This window comes from Mya arenaria, chromosome 6 (genome assembly GCF_026914265.1).
Source record: "Mya arenaria isolate MELC-2E11 chromosome 6, ASM2691426v1".
NCBI lineage: Eukaryota > Metazoa > Mollusca > Bivalvia > Myida > Myidae > Mya > Mya arenaria.
Genome location: NC_069127.1, coordinates 46460493 through 46474570, shown reverse-complemented (window position 1 = coordinate 46474570; position 14078 = coordinate 46460493). Strand labels below are relative to the sequence as shown.

Here is a 14078-nt window from a genome sequence, read left to right as displayed (position 1 = left end):
TTGTAAATAAAAGCCTTAAACAAATATTTAGCAAGGTTACTAAGCTTTTCAGCAATGTATACCAGACTTTTTTCAATAATACTTAATCTATTTTGAATAATTAGCCTTTAGATCACTCTTCACCAAATGACTCTTTTATGTCCAACTCCATAAAATGCAAACAAGAATAATTACAGTTTGGATCAACATGTCTCTTAATTTTATTTTTAATATTAGTCAAGTAATAACAGAGCCATCAGTATGCAATCCAATGTAAAATTAATGATAAATTAGGTTTTGCTCCCATTTTTACTTTCATTTCTGTGCCAAGCCCTTTTAAGTGCATTGAGTCTTTTGGGAGACATCACAATATTTCTGGCGTTTAATCCCCATATATGGCTTTAAGTTGCCATACAAATTTAAGTCTTCTTTACAAAAAATACTGTATGTCTCCACTTTAACCATAAACACACAATGAGAGGACTATTTAAAGCATTACCATGTGTCAGAATTATAGATCTTTCTTTGTATTTTATTTGTCTAAATGTATTACCGGTCTCTTTAGCAATATCCTTGTGCCTCTTTGAGTACTTGGCTTAACAGTTTGGTTTTTAATACATTGTTTTGAATGTTTTATTTGTACACAACAATGATGATGATGATGATGATGATGATGATGATGACACTATGCTATGCCAAAACCTCAACACATTTTCTTCAAACAAAAAAGGACAGTCATTCAGAATAACTTTTATTACATCATTTGAGAAAATAAACTCATACAATCAACGAAATAAACATGCATTTGTAAAATCACAAGCCATGTTATGTGTTCGTTAAATTTAACTTAATAACTTAATAAAGAACATAAATATTGGTTACAGTAAGCAATGCGCATCACTTCTAATAAACATTCCAACAGACTGAAAAATAAATCAACACAAATGGAAAAACTGTTTGCAAGTCAGCTTGCATCTTTTTGTTATGCCTTATCAAATTGCTATGCAAGCTGGAAGCTTACAAAATCACTCTTAAGTCTGTTGCCTAAGTAGAAACAAGTATGGGCATCCTTTTCCTGAGGTCAAGAGAAAGTATCTTGGAGGTCTTGAACTCACAACCTTGAATTTGAGGCTTATCCTCTAGACCACTTTCGCCTTTTCACATTTTAAAGAGCCCAGTTTACAATATGGCATTTGCAAGGATGTGCCCTATTAACAGATTTTCTGAAGTCTTAAAAATTGAACTGAACAAAATAGTTCTCCTTTATTTCGGTCTGTTGATGCCATCTGTTTCTGTTTTTGTAGTTATCTTCCCTCCATAATATAGGAAAACCACTTTAAGCGTAGATAAATCCTTTACCATTTTACCCTTTTAAAATATATGTTCGGATTTATTTAATAATCACGGACCAACAGATGACTTTTATGACAAGATGTTCCACTGAACGCTTTGTTTCCATCTTGCACTCATTTTTCCAAGGTAGGCGTTGCAGTTGGGTTAGATGATTTCCATGCATTGCAGGTCAATCCTCATACAATGGCATTTTTGATTACATTCGGATTACATTCGGATTCCAGTGCCTGAAATAGAAAACAGAAAATACAACAATAATAGGAATTATATTTTCAGATCAATTATTTTAAAAGCCTGTACAACAACAGAAAAGTATTCACAAAACATTAAGTGCAACACCAATTTAAAGCTGCATCCTCACAGTTTTACTGTTCTGACACCTTTTTTATCTTTAAACGAGCCAATTGGCAATTATTGTGCATATGTATGGAAACCAGTGATATAAGACTGCTGACATAATATCAGATCACAGTCTTTCATATACAAGTTTGAAAATTTGGTAAAAATTCCTCCAACTAGTCATATAAGGTCACACATAATAGAAAGATTTCAATTGTTTGGAAATATTTTTTTGCTATTGCTTTAAGCCATATAATTAATTATATGTGTAAATTTAATTTAATTACTCCTTTGGGCTTTTGAAGAATGACCAAGAAGAACTGTCAATCTGTGAGAGAGCAGCTTTTAGCTCTGGACTACTGGTAAATTAAAAAGCATGAAATGAAATTGTTATCATGTTTAAATTCATCTACAATGTTGATATTTTAATACTGTCAATCCTTGTTGGTTAATTGTACAAACATGCAGGTATTTTTGGGCTTAAACCAATAGGATACTTGACTGTTAAATTATTGTCCGAATTTCGAAAATAGCACAACCATTACCTCATCTGCCTTTTTTCATTCGAAGAAGCCGGGAATCAGAGTCAGCTGCACCCCTGGTACCATACTCTTCTCTGATAATGACAATATAATTAAAATTTAAATGTCTGCATTTCATTGGCACAGTAAAAATGTCAGCATTTTTCAATGTTTCTGCATCACCACCACTGGTGGATATCATAGAATTTAGTCTTGAAAGAAATGTGTGCTGGTTTATGCGTTCAAACTCATTTTGTTAAACCAATAGAATGAAGATCTAATTTATTTAGAGAACTATATTAGTGTACGAGGCATTCAATTGTGCCATTACATTAAGTTGTTCGATACCAACACTCCGGACATATAAACCATACATCCTTGGTTAAAAGAATGTAAATTTTAATTATAAAAAATTAAAGTTAATGATATGAAATGTATGAGATAAATACACTGAGAAAGAAAGTCTAACCTATTATCGATCTACGTAAAGTCAGATTCAGGCTTATTTGTTATTAAAAAAAAAATCAAATAGAGTATTTTTTCTTAATTTTTGCCACTGATCACTGGAGCTTCAAAATTGTTATTTACTATATTAGAATCTGTCAAATGAAAGAAGACTTTACCCCACCCACTAAGAATTAATGACATTTCCAATTAGTTTCTCATTAGGGCTCTTTTAAAACTATTTTTTATATTTTATTAAAATACAATAAGTATAAAAATAACACTTACACACAAATAAGTGGTAGAAATTCGCTCCTCATTCTGTCTTTGGACTAACATATCTCTTGGTTGTTTGAACATCTTCTTGGTCGGCCATGATGGACTATTTTCTTACGACCCGTATTACACGGGGGTCGACGTTATATTCTATACACGCTCACAGTCTGACCATTGGAATCTATACACCCTTAAATTTTTCCGTAAAGTAAACCATGAAACTGTTGACTGCGACCATTTCAACTAGTTTTATTTCCGGATAGCCCTTTAAGCTCCCGTATTAGTATAATTACTCTTTTAAGGATTATAACTTGGACTTCCAATATGTCGACATGGATAAACAGCCTCAAGTCAACTTTGTAAGTGCTCCGTCACCATGATGTGTCGCTGTGGTACGTAAGGATTGGGATCAAGTATGCTAACAGTAAAAGATATATGATTTTACTTTGACGTTTTAAATATCAAAGACGAATATTTAAATGTTATTGTATGTATGTTTGGTTCATAATGGTACTTTGCCAAGTGTTTGTGGTTATAAATGACTGATGCATAACATTCTTAATGCAATGTCAGATTCTAATCGAGAGAATTGCTCCCATTTGTCCAAATTTTATTTTCATCAATTGTGGCAATGAAAGCAGATAACCCTAACCCATATCATGCACAGTAAAGATTTTCCTTTTCTTTTTGTAATATATCTTCAAGAATGTCAAAGACTGTGGGAACTGAAAGCTTTTATACCAAGACTTACAGCCATAGTTGATTATGACAAAGTTATCAAGTATTGCATTATTTAAATATAATTTCAGGTTATGCAGATTGTTGAGAGCAATATGATGAGGGAAGGCAGGAAAGAGTCTTATTGTTTGGTAATGTTAACAAGAAATGTTTAAAACACCTTTTTGAATCATGTTTTCCAATATGATATCATGTGTATTGTGATCCTAGAATTGGACTTTTAGGAATATTTAACTGCTTCAGACTTTGAAATAATATCATGACATTAAAGCAAACCACAAAGTATGTTTTAATATATTTTGCCTAATACTATCGTACAGGCCATCCAAATAGCATACTTTTGTTGTAAAAAAACCACTTTATATTTGCACAATAGGTTTTAAGACTTTGATTTTTTGAAGGTGATCAACAAAAGAAAGATTTTTCATAGAATTTTCTTTTATATTATGATTTAATTGCAGTATGTACTCATGGCAAAATGGTGTTCGAGAGGTGGCGAATAAGGATTTGCTTGCAGCATTGAAGAATGATAATATGTATGTTGTATTTGTTTGCTTCTAAATATGTGAATACTGTGTTAAACTTTAAATCTTGCCATGAAATAAGTATCATGTACTCCAATTTCAATTTGCCAGTATTACTACATGTATATCATAATCCTAAAAGATTCTCTACAATAAACTTTATGCAAACATGTTGTTTATACATTTGAAATTCTTGTAATTTCCTGCTAACAGCATTTATTCCTGTATTGCATATAAACTGATAAATGCCCAAGATTGCCAAAAAAATTGCTAACTGCTGATCTTTGGTAAATGGGGATGCTTTTAATCTATATCTTTATTATTTATTTTTCAGGCAAAGAACAGAAAGAAAGGTTCTCTTAACATAGAAAGTAAAGAAATAATGAAGTTCACACTACAGTTGACAATCTGGATGTGTTTCCTTTGCTATTTGAACATGATTTATTTTAACTTACATAACAAGTATGCACTACAATAATGAATATCTATATTAATAGTAATGATATTCCATTAAACATGGATATGGAAAAAATATTCTTTGACAGTGCAAGATCAGATAAATCCAGACATAGTCAGAGTCTTCAGTTAACTTGGATGTGTTCCATTTGTTTCATCCACAAACTTGAAATTTGTCTTGTAACTACTGTATTTTTATGAGGTTAAGTGGTGAGTAATCAACCTTTATCATAACATTTTCTTATTTGGGGATAGTATGTATTTATGTTGACACTATGTGTACCTTCATTCTCTTCATTTTTCTGTACGAAAAAAGACCAAATGTGCCATTTTAGTTTAACCATTTTAAACTGTATTTATTATACTCTTCATTGAATACCCATTCGTATATTATCAAACATTTTAACAAATTTAAATGTGTTGTTATTTTGAATATATTGTATCGGTGCCATAGGGTACATGTACATGTCCATTCCTAGCCTTCAAGATAAAACAGATATATTCTTGGTTGTAAAATGCGTTCTTTATGCATATACATATTGAGTGGCTACAGAGAACTCAACATTTTTCTTACAAAATATCTAAGGGTTTCCTTACATGTGATTGCTACATTCAGTGTACCACATGTCATATAATACATTGTATATGATCAATAAAACAGATTAAGAACCAAAGCTGTTGCTAAATACTTTTTAAAAGCTGTATATGTACAAGACAATACTGAGACTGTATAGACACCAATGTTTGTCCTAACTTGAAGATGTATAGATTCCAATGATTGCCTTGAGTTGAGGCTGTATAGATTCCAATGTTTGTCTTAAGTTGAGGCTGTATAGATTCCAATGTTTGTCTTAAGCTGAGACTGTTTACATTCTAATGTTTGTCTTTCAGTTAAGGCTGTATAGATTCCAATGTTTATCTTAAGTTGAGGCTGTATAGATTCCAATGTTTGTCTTCAGTTGAGGCTGTATGGATTCTAATGTTTGTCTTAAGCTGAGGCTGTATAGATTCTAATGTTTGCTTTCAGTTAAGGCTGTATAGATTCCAATGTTTATCTTAAGTTGAGGCTGTATAGATTCCAATGTTTGTCTTAAGCTGAGGCTGTATAGATTCTAATGTTTGTCTTCAGTTGAGGCTGTATAGATTCTAATGTTTGCCTTCAGTTGAGGCTGTATAGATTCTAATGTTTGCTTTCAGTTAAGGCTGTATAGATTCCAATGTTCATCTTAAGTTTAGGCTGTATAGATTCTAATGTTTGCTTTCAGTTAAGGCTGTATAGATTCTAATGTTTGTCTTCAGTTGAGGCTGTATAGATTCCAATGTTTATCTTAAGGTGAGGCTGTATAGATGCCAATGTTTGTCTTAAGCTGAGACTGTATAGATTCTAATGTTTGTCTTCAGTTGAGGCTGTATAGAATCCAATGTATGTCTTCAGTTGAGGCTGTATAGATTCCAATGTTTGTCTTAAGCTGAGGCTGTATAGATTCTAATGTTTGTCTTCAGTTGAGGCTGTATAGATTTTAATGTTTGCTTTCAGTTAAGGCTGTATAGATTCCAATGTTCATCTTAAGTTGAGGCTGTATAGATTCTAATGTTTGCTTTCAGTTAAGGCTGTATAGATTCTAATGTTTATCTCAAGTTGAGGCTGTATAGATTCCAATGTTTGTCTTAAGCTGAGGCTGTATAGAGTCTGATGTTTGTCTTCAGTTGAGGCTGTATAGATTTTAATGTTTGCTTTCAGTTAAGGCTGTTTAGATTCCAATGTTCATCTTAAGTTGAGGCTGTATAGATTCTAATGTTTGCTTTCAGTTAAGGCTGTATAGATTCTAATGTTTATCTCAAGTTGAGGCTGTATAGATTCCAATGTTTGTCTTAAGCTGAGGCTGTATAGATTCTAATGTTTGTCTTCAGTTGAGGCTGTATAGGTTCTAATGTTTGTCTTAAGCTGAGGCTGTATAGATTCTAATGTTTGCCTTCAGTTGAGGCTGTATAGATTCTAATGTTTGTCTTCAGTTGAGGCTGTATAGATTCTAATGTTTGTCTTAAGCTGTGGCTGTATAGATTCTAATGTTTGCTTTCAGTTAAGGCTGTATAGATTCCAATGTTTATCTTAAGTTGTGGCTGTATAGGTTCCAATGTTTGTCTTAAGCTGAGGCTGTATAGATTCTAATGTTTGTCTTCAGTTGAGGTTGTATAGATTCTAATGTTTGCCTTTCAGTTAAGGCTGTATAGATTCTAATGTTTATCTTAAGTTGAGGCTGTATAGATTCCAATGTTTGTCTTCAGTTGAGGCTGTATAACGTTCAATGTTTGTCCAAATTTTAGGCTGAATGAATCCAAGATCTCTCAAATTTGATTTTGTTAACGGTCGGTTAAAAAGCTCATCAGAGCTTATGTTGCATATGTTTGTGTCTTGCCGACTTGAAATAAAACTTATTGTATAGTATTGTATTGTAAATTTGAAACTGTTTAGATTCCAATATCTGTCTTAATATGAAGCTGTATACAGTCCAATGTTAGTGCTACGTTGGAGTTGAAAAAACTCCATTGTCTGTCCTGCGGTGTAGTGTCCCTAAATCTGGTCCGTAATGTCTGGTCCGTAATGTCCATGGTCCGTAGTGTCCGTGACCCGGTGTAGCTGTATAGATTCCAATGTCGGTCGAACTTGGGAACAGTGAGCTATAATTGTTTATTTCCTTGCAAAGTATTTATTTTATTTAAAATTGTCATATTTTGTCTTAATTATTATCTAAAATCTCAAAAAATGTGGATAAAGAAATTTTCATATATTTTACGACATTTCAATGGGGTGTATAGATTCCAGTGGTCAGACCGTGAGCGTGTATAGAATATAACGTCGACGTATTATATCCGAGGCCATATCTTGATACTAGCCGAGGAGTTCCGATTGCAAAATTGGGTGAGAAATTTCGGAAAGGGACAGATAAAACGAAGTCTAATCTGCTGTTGCTATCATTTAGTACCGGTCTTTTACGACAACAAGTTATAAAATGTCATGAATGTTGATACAACGTAAGAACATTATTTACAAAAGAATGCATGAAGGAGGATTTCTTCCATATGACAAACCGAAAACAACCGATGATGGGTTGGGTGCAAAAATGTTAGACCAAAGTGTATAACATTAAAAATAAGAACTTATGCATTACTATATAATGAGCATGTTGACTAGATGCAGATATGCAAATGATAATCGTTCCATCCCTTATTTATTACGTTTCCTGGCCCATATTTATTGCCAATACTGCCGATTAAACTTGAAACATTAACAATTTATAATACAAATTTCAATTCAAAACTTTATATGAACGCTATACTTCGGTACTATTCAACTTATGAACATCTAATAAGCAATAACACCTGTAAAAAATCATTTTAACAGTCTAACATCGACTGTATCATTATTTGAAGTAAATAATAATGATATTAAGAAAAAATGCAGTTAAGCATAAATCACAAATTATTTTCAGATCGAAAAAGGAGCGGAATAGTTATGAAATAATTTTATTACTATAAATGAGAAACTTCGTTGCACCTACCATATCCAAAGTGCCATAGCCTTGCCGATGGATTATTTCTACCCGAATGAGATCACACCATGGGAGGCGCAATAAAACCTTTATCGTACAGTTGAACACAGTTCATGCGCATCGATTTTCTATAATTTTTAAATAGATCTTCAATAGGACCAAAATAATTATATTTTTAAATTCATTTTTTTTGAAAAGTGCAGTTGAAAGAGAAAACAATCTGCATCGTAAACCGCTGGGAGCTAAGGGATCGGATGTTTATAAATAACTTTAAACAGCAACACAAATTTTATCTCCTTCGTTATTCAATCTAACTTCGACGTAAAAATCATAAAATTAAAACAAAAGATCATCTTAAAGGGCAAGAATTAACCTAGCATATATATGTAGGAAGTAAGTTGATATGTTGAAAGACTATAATTCGGGACAACTGTTTAACCCTATTTCCCTATATAACTCTATATGCACTTTCGCTACAGTGGATTTCTCAATTGGCAATGTGTGTACAGAACCAAACGCTGCTTTGCCTCTCAGCCTGTCCATGACCGATATCAAAATATACTAGTGCGCAATATAAATAAATGTATAGTTCCTTTGAAATATAAATTATGTTTTTCTGTCTTTTGTTGGACATGACTCACTACGAGAATGTTAATATCACTACTCTTCGTACACTTTCTAAATTGGCTTCCGGATTTGGTCGAACTAGGGCCTTTACACTTGAATCAGTTTTCTTACGGATTTGCTCCCTTGGACTCCCTCCGCTTGGATCCCTTCTGTATGACACCGTGCACTGAGACTTCCGGTGGAATCGCAGACAATGACTTCAGTTTTGTATGTTTGTATATATTCAGTTTTGTATTTCTATGTCTATTGTGTGCATTGCACATGTGTATGGCCCTGCCAATGGTTAGTTCTGTACCAGTGTTTGAATAGGAGTTTTTTCGCGAAATTGTGGTAATGTAATTCCAAGCCATGAACAACCAAAAAGTTTGAGCAAATAGTTTTATATCATTATTAACGTCAATAGTTCCTCTAAAAATCTCGTTTTTACGATTATTAATTTTCAATTTTAGTTAAAAGTTTTGCATATACTTATAAAATTGAATGTGTTTTATCCAAATGACATAATACATTTTTCATAAACCATACAATAAACGAAATAAGAACTGGCGCGTTGTTTTGCGTGACTCATCTTCCATGGTGGGTGTAAGACGGGTTTTTCTAGCACTGGTCACATTACTGGAAACACGTACACATCCGGTATGGAAGAATGGGCTTTTCTTTCAAAACATTGCCTGAAATGAAATACATAATTTGTCATATCACAATTATACAAAAATATGCGCTCTCTAAACTTACTTTTACTTACCGGGTTTTTCAGTCAAAGATATCGAAGTATTAACGAACGTATTAAAAACGTACTGACATGTATGTTTATCTTTTTGGATGTGATTATTTAATCTGTAAACGCAGTACAAGTCTTATTACAAAGAATAGCTGAACACTGTCAAAATGAAACATAACATTTAAGTGCAACGTGACACAGGAACAGCTGTTTAAATGATCAAACCGTGCCGTCTCTATATCAATTTTAATAAATAGTAAATATGACCTTTGATTTTTCGAATAGCAAAGCATATCAACCAACAAATACTGAACCAGCCACACCACCCCGCCTCGTACACTCTATATGCTTATGCAAATTAATGTGTTTTCCGGTCTTTCGGTTATTCTGTTGTCTGGTAATTCCACCAACCGTACTCACATCTACGTTATGTTATATTTCGTATTTGTCTGTTTGCTCGTCCTTTAATCACGTACGAAGTGTTCGTACGGAATAATGTATTAACGCATTAATAAAGCGGTCGCAGATATCTTCGTACGCAAGTTCATACAAAGTGATCGTTCGAGTCTAGTTCGTACGAAGTTTTTTGGCGCCGCACTGAAGTGCGCGCCTATTATGGAATGGGAATTTATTTTAGTTAGTGGTAGGAGCGGTTTTTAAGTTGGTTGACAGTTGGGTTTTACTGTTATTTTATAATGATTAAAAAATGCAAATGGGTGGCGATTGCATAGGTGTTAAAAATGCTTTTTGTGGTTGAATAGATATTCTTCAATTTATCGTCAAAACATTATTTCGGAAGAACGACAAATAAGTTTAATAACTGTTCCCGATTCGTTTACGTTTTCCGATTGGTTACCTGAAATATCTGAAATATCATGTGCCGGAAATGTAAAATGTGTGGACCGGTAATTATGTGAATGGGAATAATTATGTTTTATGTTGTTTTGTTATGTTTACTGCATTGATAAACCATGAGGTAATCTTTTTTCTTTAATCTAATCGATATTGGAATTAAATGTTCACCTAACTTTATTTCTTAATGTGTTGAATGTGACACTAGTAAAATTTTATTACGATTGTCCTCGAGTTGTAACACATACCGGATGTTGCTATTTTTAGAACCAGAAGGTATTTCCCCGCTATTCATAGGTCAATAATGGAATTTCTACATCGTAGTAGTTGGAAACTCGGGTGATGATTTTATCATGAATATACGTTTAAAATAAGTAAACACTTAAAGTGCACACTGACAGTTGATTACGATACACCTAACAATTTGAGTCATTACAGTAAAACATGGATTATAAGTGAATTATACGCGTAAGAGAATATTTTCTGTCGAATAAACGAATGTCAACAATCGGCATGGAACTGGGATATTCGTATCAAAGGGCTATGTATGTAAGTATCCTTTGATAAGTTTTGTACGTTTATGTGTTCAAAAATGGTTTTTAATTTATCTTTGGAATTCTTAAATCATTTTTATTTGCTAAATGTTAAGACAGCGTGTTAATATTTTTACATACATGTACTATAAATATACATGTTACATACTTTACATCTACTTATGCACCAGTCAATTGTAACCACGCCCCCCCCCCCCCCAGGTCGGGGGTATACCGGGGATAGCCGGGGAAAAGGACCGTGTTTTTACCTTCGAGGTATCCCCGCAGTGCCGAGTGAATGCGGTGGTGGGGCGTGGCTACAATTGACTGGTGCATTATGCACCAGTCAATTGTAACCACGCCCCCCAGGTCAGGGGAATAGCCGGGACTTTGACTTTCGGTCCAGCCAACCCCAGGTAAAATCCTCGTCCTGCGAGAACTAACTGATGGTCAAATCCCCGCCATATGCCCCCGCACCCCATAATAATTTATTATTATAAATATACATGTTACATCTACTTATGCACCAGTCAATTGTAACCACGCCCCCCCCCCAGGTCGGGGGTATACCGGGGATAGCAGGAGAAAAGGATCGTGTTTTTACCTTCAAGGTGTCCCCGCAGTGCCGGGTGAATATTCCCTGCAATATTTTGCTCGAAGACAAAACCACCGCATTCACCCGGCACTGCAGGGCCACCTGAAAGGTAAAAACACAGCCCGTTTCCCCGGCTATCCCTGGCATAACCCCGGACCTGGGGGGCCATGGTTACAATTGACTGGTGCATTATGTACATGTTTCATACTTTTAAATGTACTTATGCACATTATTTATGTATATGATATGAGTATGTAATCTAAATTTTATTCAATTGTATTATCTTAGAAAAATATTAGACTTAAAATTTTGTTTAAAAATGATGTGTTTTGGTACGTGACCTATTTTTAACATACCATAATACAATAACATACCCATTATGCATATTTTCAAAATAAACCTGTAAGAAAAGACGTACATGGTTTCGGGCTGGAAGCCACGACAGCTTTTAAGACACTAGCGACATTCACTTGCTTGGTGTAGGTCTCGTTAAAACCCTGTACTATTGTGAATCATTATCAACCTATGCACAACAACTACACATTTGTGCTTACCAACTTACTCTTGGCTAAAACGGATATTAGTGCAGAATGTATAATTGATACATGTGCATTTGTCTTTCACAGTTGTAGTTTCTGCCGGTTGATAATCAGAAGTCTAATTTCTTTCGGGTAGGAAAATGACTGAATATTCACTAAGTCAACAAATTGGGGTTATGAAGAATTCCAGCCTGCATTAAATACTATGTTGGATCATTGAGACAGATTTGACATCCATGTCATCCGCAAGGCAGTCACATCTGATAGAGATGATGTGAGTATTTCATATAAAACTTATTTAAGTTGGTGTTTGTTGTTTTATAAACTCACTGTATTCAATGGTGGTGGTGGTGGTGGTGGTGGTGGTGATGATGATGATGATGATGATGATGATGATGATGATGATGATGATGAATTTTATTGATAAATTTAGTAATTTTCTTTATATATTATATACATGTATGTATCAGCTTATTGTTGTTGTTTTTAAATAATGTCGAGAAATATTAAACTGTTTATATTTTATTTTGTATATGTATGGCAGTATTATTATCTATACTAAAAAGTTAGAAAGGCTTTTAAAGTACATTTTTTTTTCCTTTACAGCACTAAACATTCTAGATGGGTAAAGAACCTGAAGGGGCATAAAAACCAAATCAGCATTGACTCAGCATTGAGTAATTATCATCTGTGCACACACTACAAGTACAAACGCATGGGAACAGACCAAACTTCAAATGTTGAAGAGTGAAGACTTATTGTGAAAAAATCTAAATGTAAGAATACCATTGACAAAATAAAAGAAATAGACATCGATTACCTACAGAGACTGTTTACATGTTATAATATTAAAAAAGACAAATTAGTTGAGAACTTTCACTGTGACATTTTTGGAGGGGCATTACCGCCTACATGTACATAGTGTTCTTGTTTCTTTACATATTTTAATTTGAAAGTACATTCATTGTTTTTAAATCTGAATTCTGAGTTAGTATCATACGTAAAATTAATTTACTTGAATGATTACATTTTATGAATAAGTCCAATAAAGCTTTATCAATTTTTACAAGAAAAGGGTTGATTTTTAAGCATTTTATTAGCTATAAAAATGTATGGTTACATGACATTATGTATATTTTCTTCGAAATTGAACGGTAAACTATCATAAATTGTCTTTTAAATTATTCATTAGACATCATAGAAAATATTTAAAATGATTTCAGCAGGTTGTCTTATTATTAATTATTTTTTATGAATTTATAAAACTGCTTTATATATTCAAACATCGAAATACTGCTCTGTTCAGAAGACTCACAAGATCAATCAAAATGATTTTTTTGCATGTGTATCAATAATGCTCTTCGGTTGAACTTATGTTTTCTGTTAACTGAAGTTTATTTCACCAGAAACTGTTGTGTTTGTTTCATATTAAAGCTCTGATAATGTGAAACAAAAATCAAATATAGACAAAATATTTACTTGTCGCTCATTGTAGCCCTTGGAGTTTGGGGTTGGGTGTAATGAAACTTAAATAACTTTTTTAATTCACGGTAAAATATCTTCAAAATTTGGATTAAAGTCCCATAGTGTACCTTGATAATAACTATGTTGTCGGTGAAAGCTTTTATTAAAGTGTGTATTACTTAAATACCTTAATTCAGTTTAAATAAGTATGGCCTTTAATGATTTTTGTTTTCATATAGATTTCCTGTTATATTGAGCTTTGTCAATTTTTATGTTGTTTAATATTATGAACAATTACTACTTCTATTTCCTAACTTAATTTTTTTGTCTCATTTGTCAAATTGAATTGGTACATATTTCATATAAAGTGAAAAAAATACACACTATTTTTAAAGATGCACTCTTACTCCCAAACAAGACTTATCACAATTAATATTATTGTTTTGATTTTTCAAAATGGGTTGATAGATGTCAACAACAATGTTTCTAATGAAGGATTTTGAGTTTGATTTGCTAATAAGAATGAACATAAAACATGGTATTTCTGCCTTGTGATACTATAGTAG

At 33.1% G+C, this 14078-nt stretch overlaps 2 long non-coding RNA genes across 2 annotated transcripts; one reads left to right on the top strand and one right to left on the bottom strand.

The window, feature by feature from the left end:
* Positions 1–695: 695 nt before the first annotated feature.
* LOC128239378 (uncharacterized) lies at positions 696–3019 on the bottom strand. Its single transcript, XR_008261869.1, has 3 exons — positions 2925–3019; positions 2217–2287; positions 696–1559 (listed from the first exon to the last, which is right to left on the bottom strand). It is a non-coding gene; the product is annotated as an uncharacterized LOC128239378 (long non-coding RNA).
* Positions 3020–3164: 145 nt separating this feature from the next.
* LOC128239306 (uncharacterized) lies at positions 3165–5304 on the top strand. Its single transcript, XR_008261861.1, has 4 exons — positions 3165–3304; positions 3722–3781; positions 4112–4186; positions 4509–5304. It is a non-coding gene; the product is annotated as an uncharacterized LOC128239306 (long non-coding RNA).
* The last annotated feature ends 8774 nt before the right edge of the window (positions 5305–14078 follow it).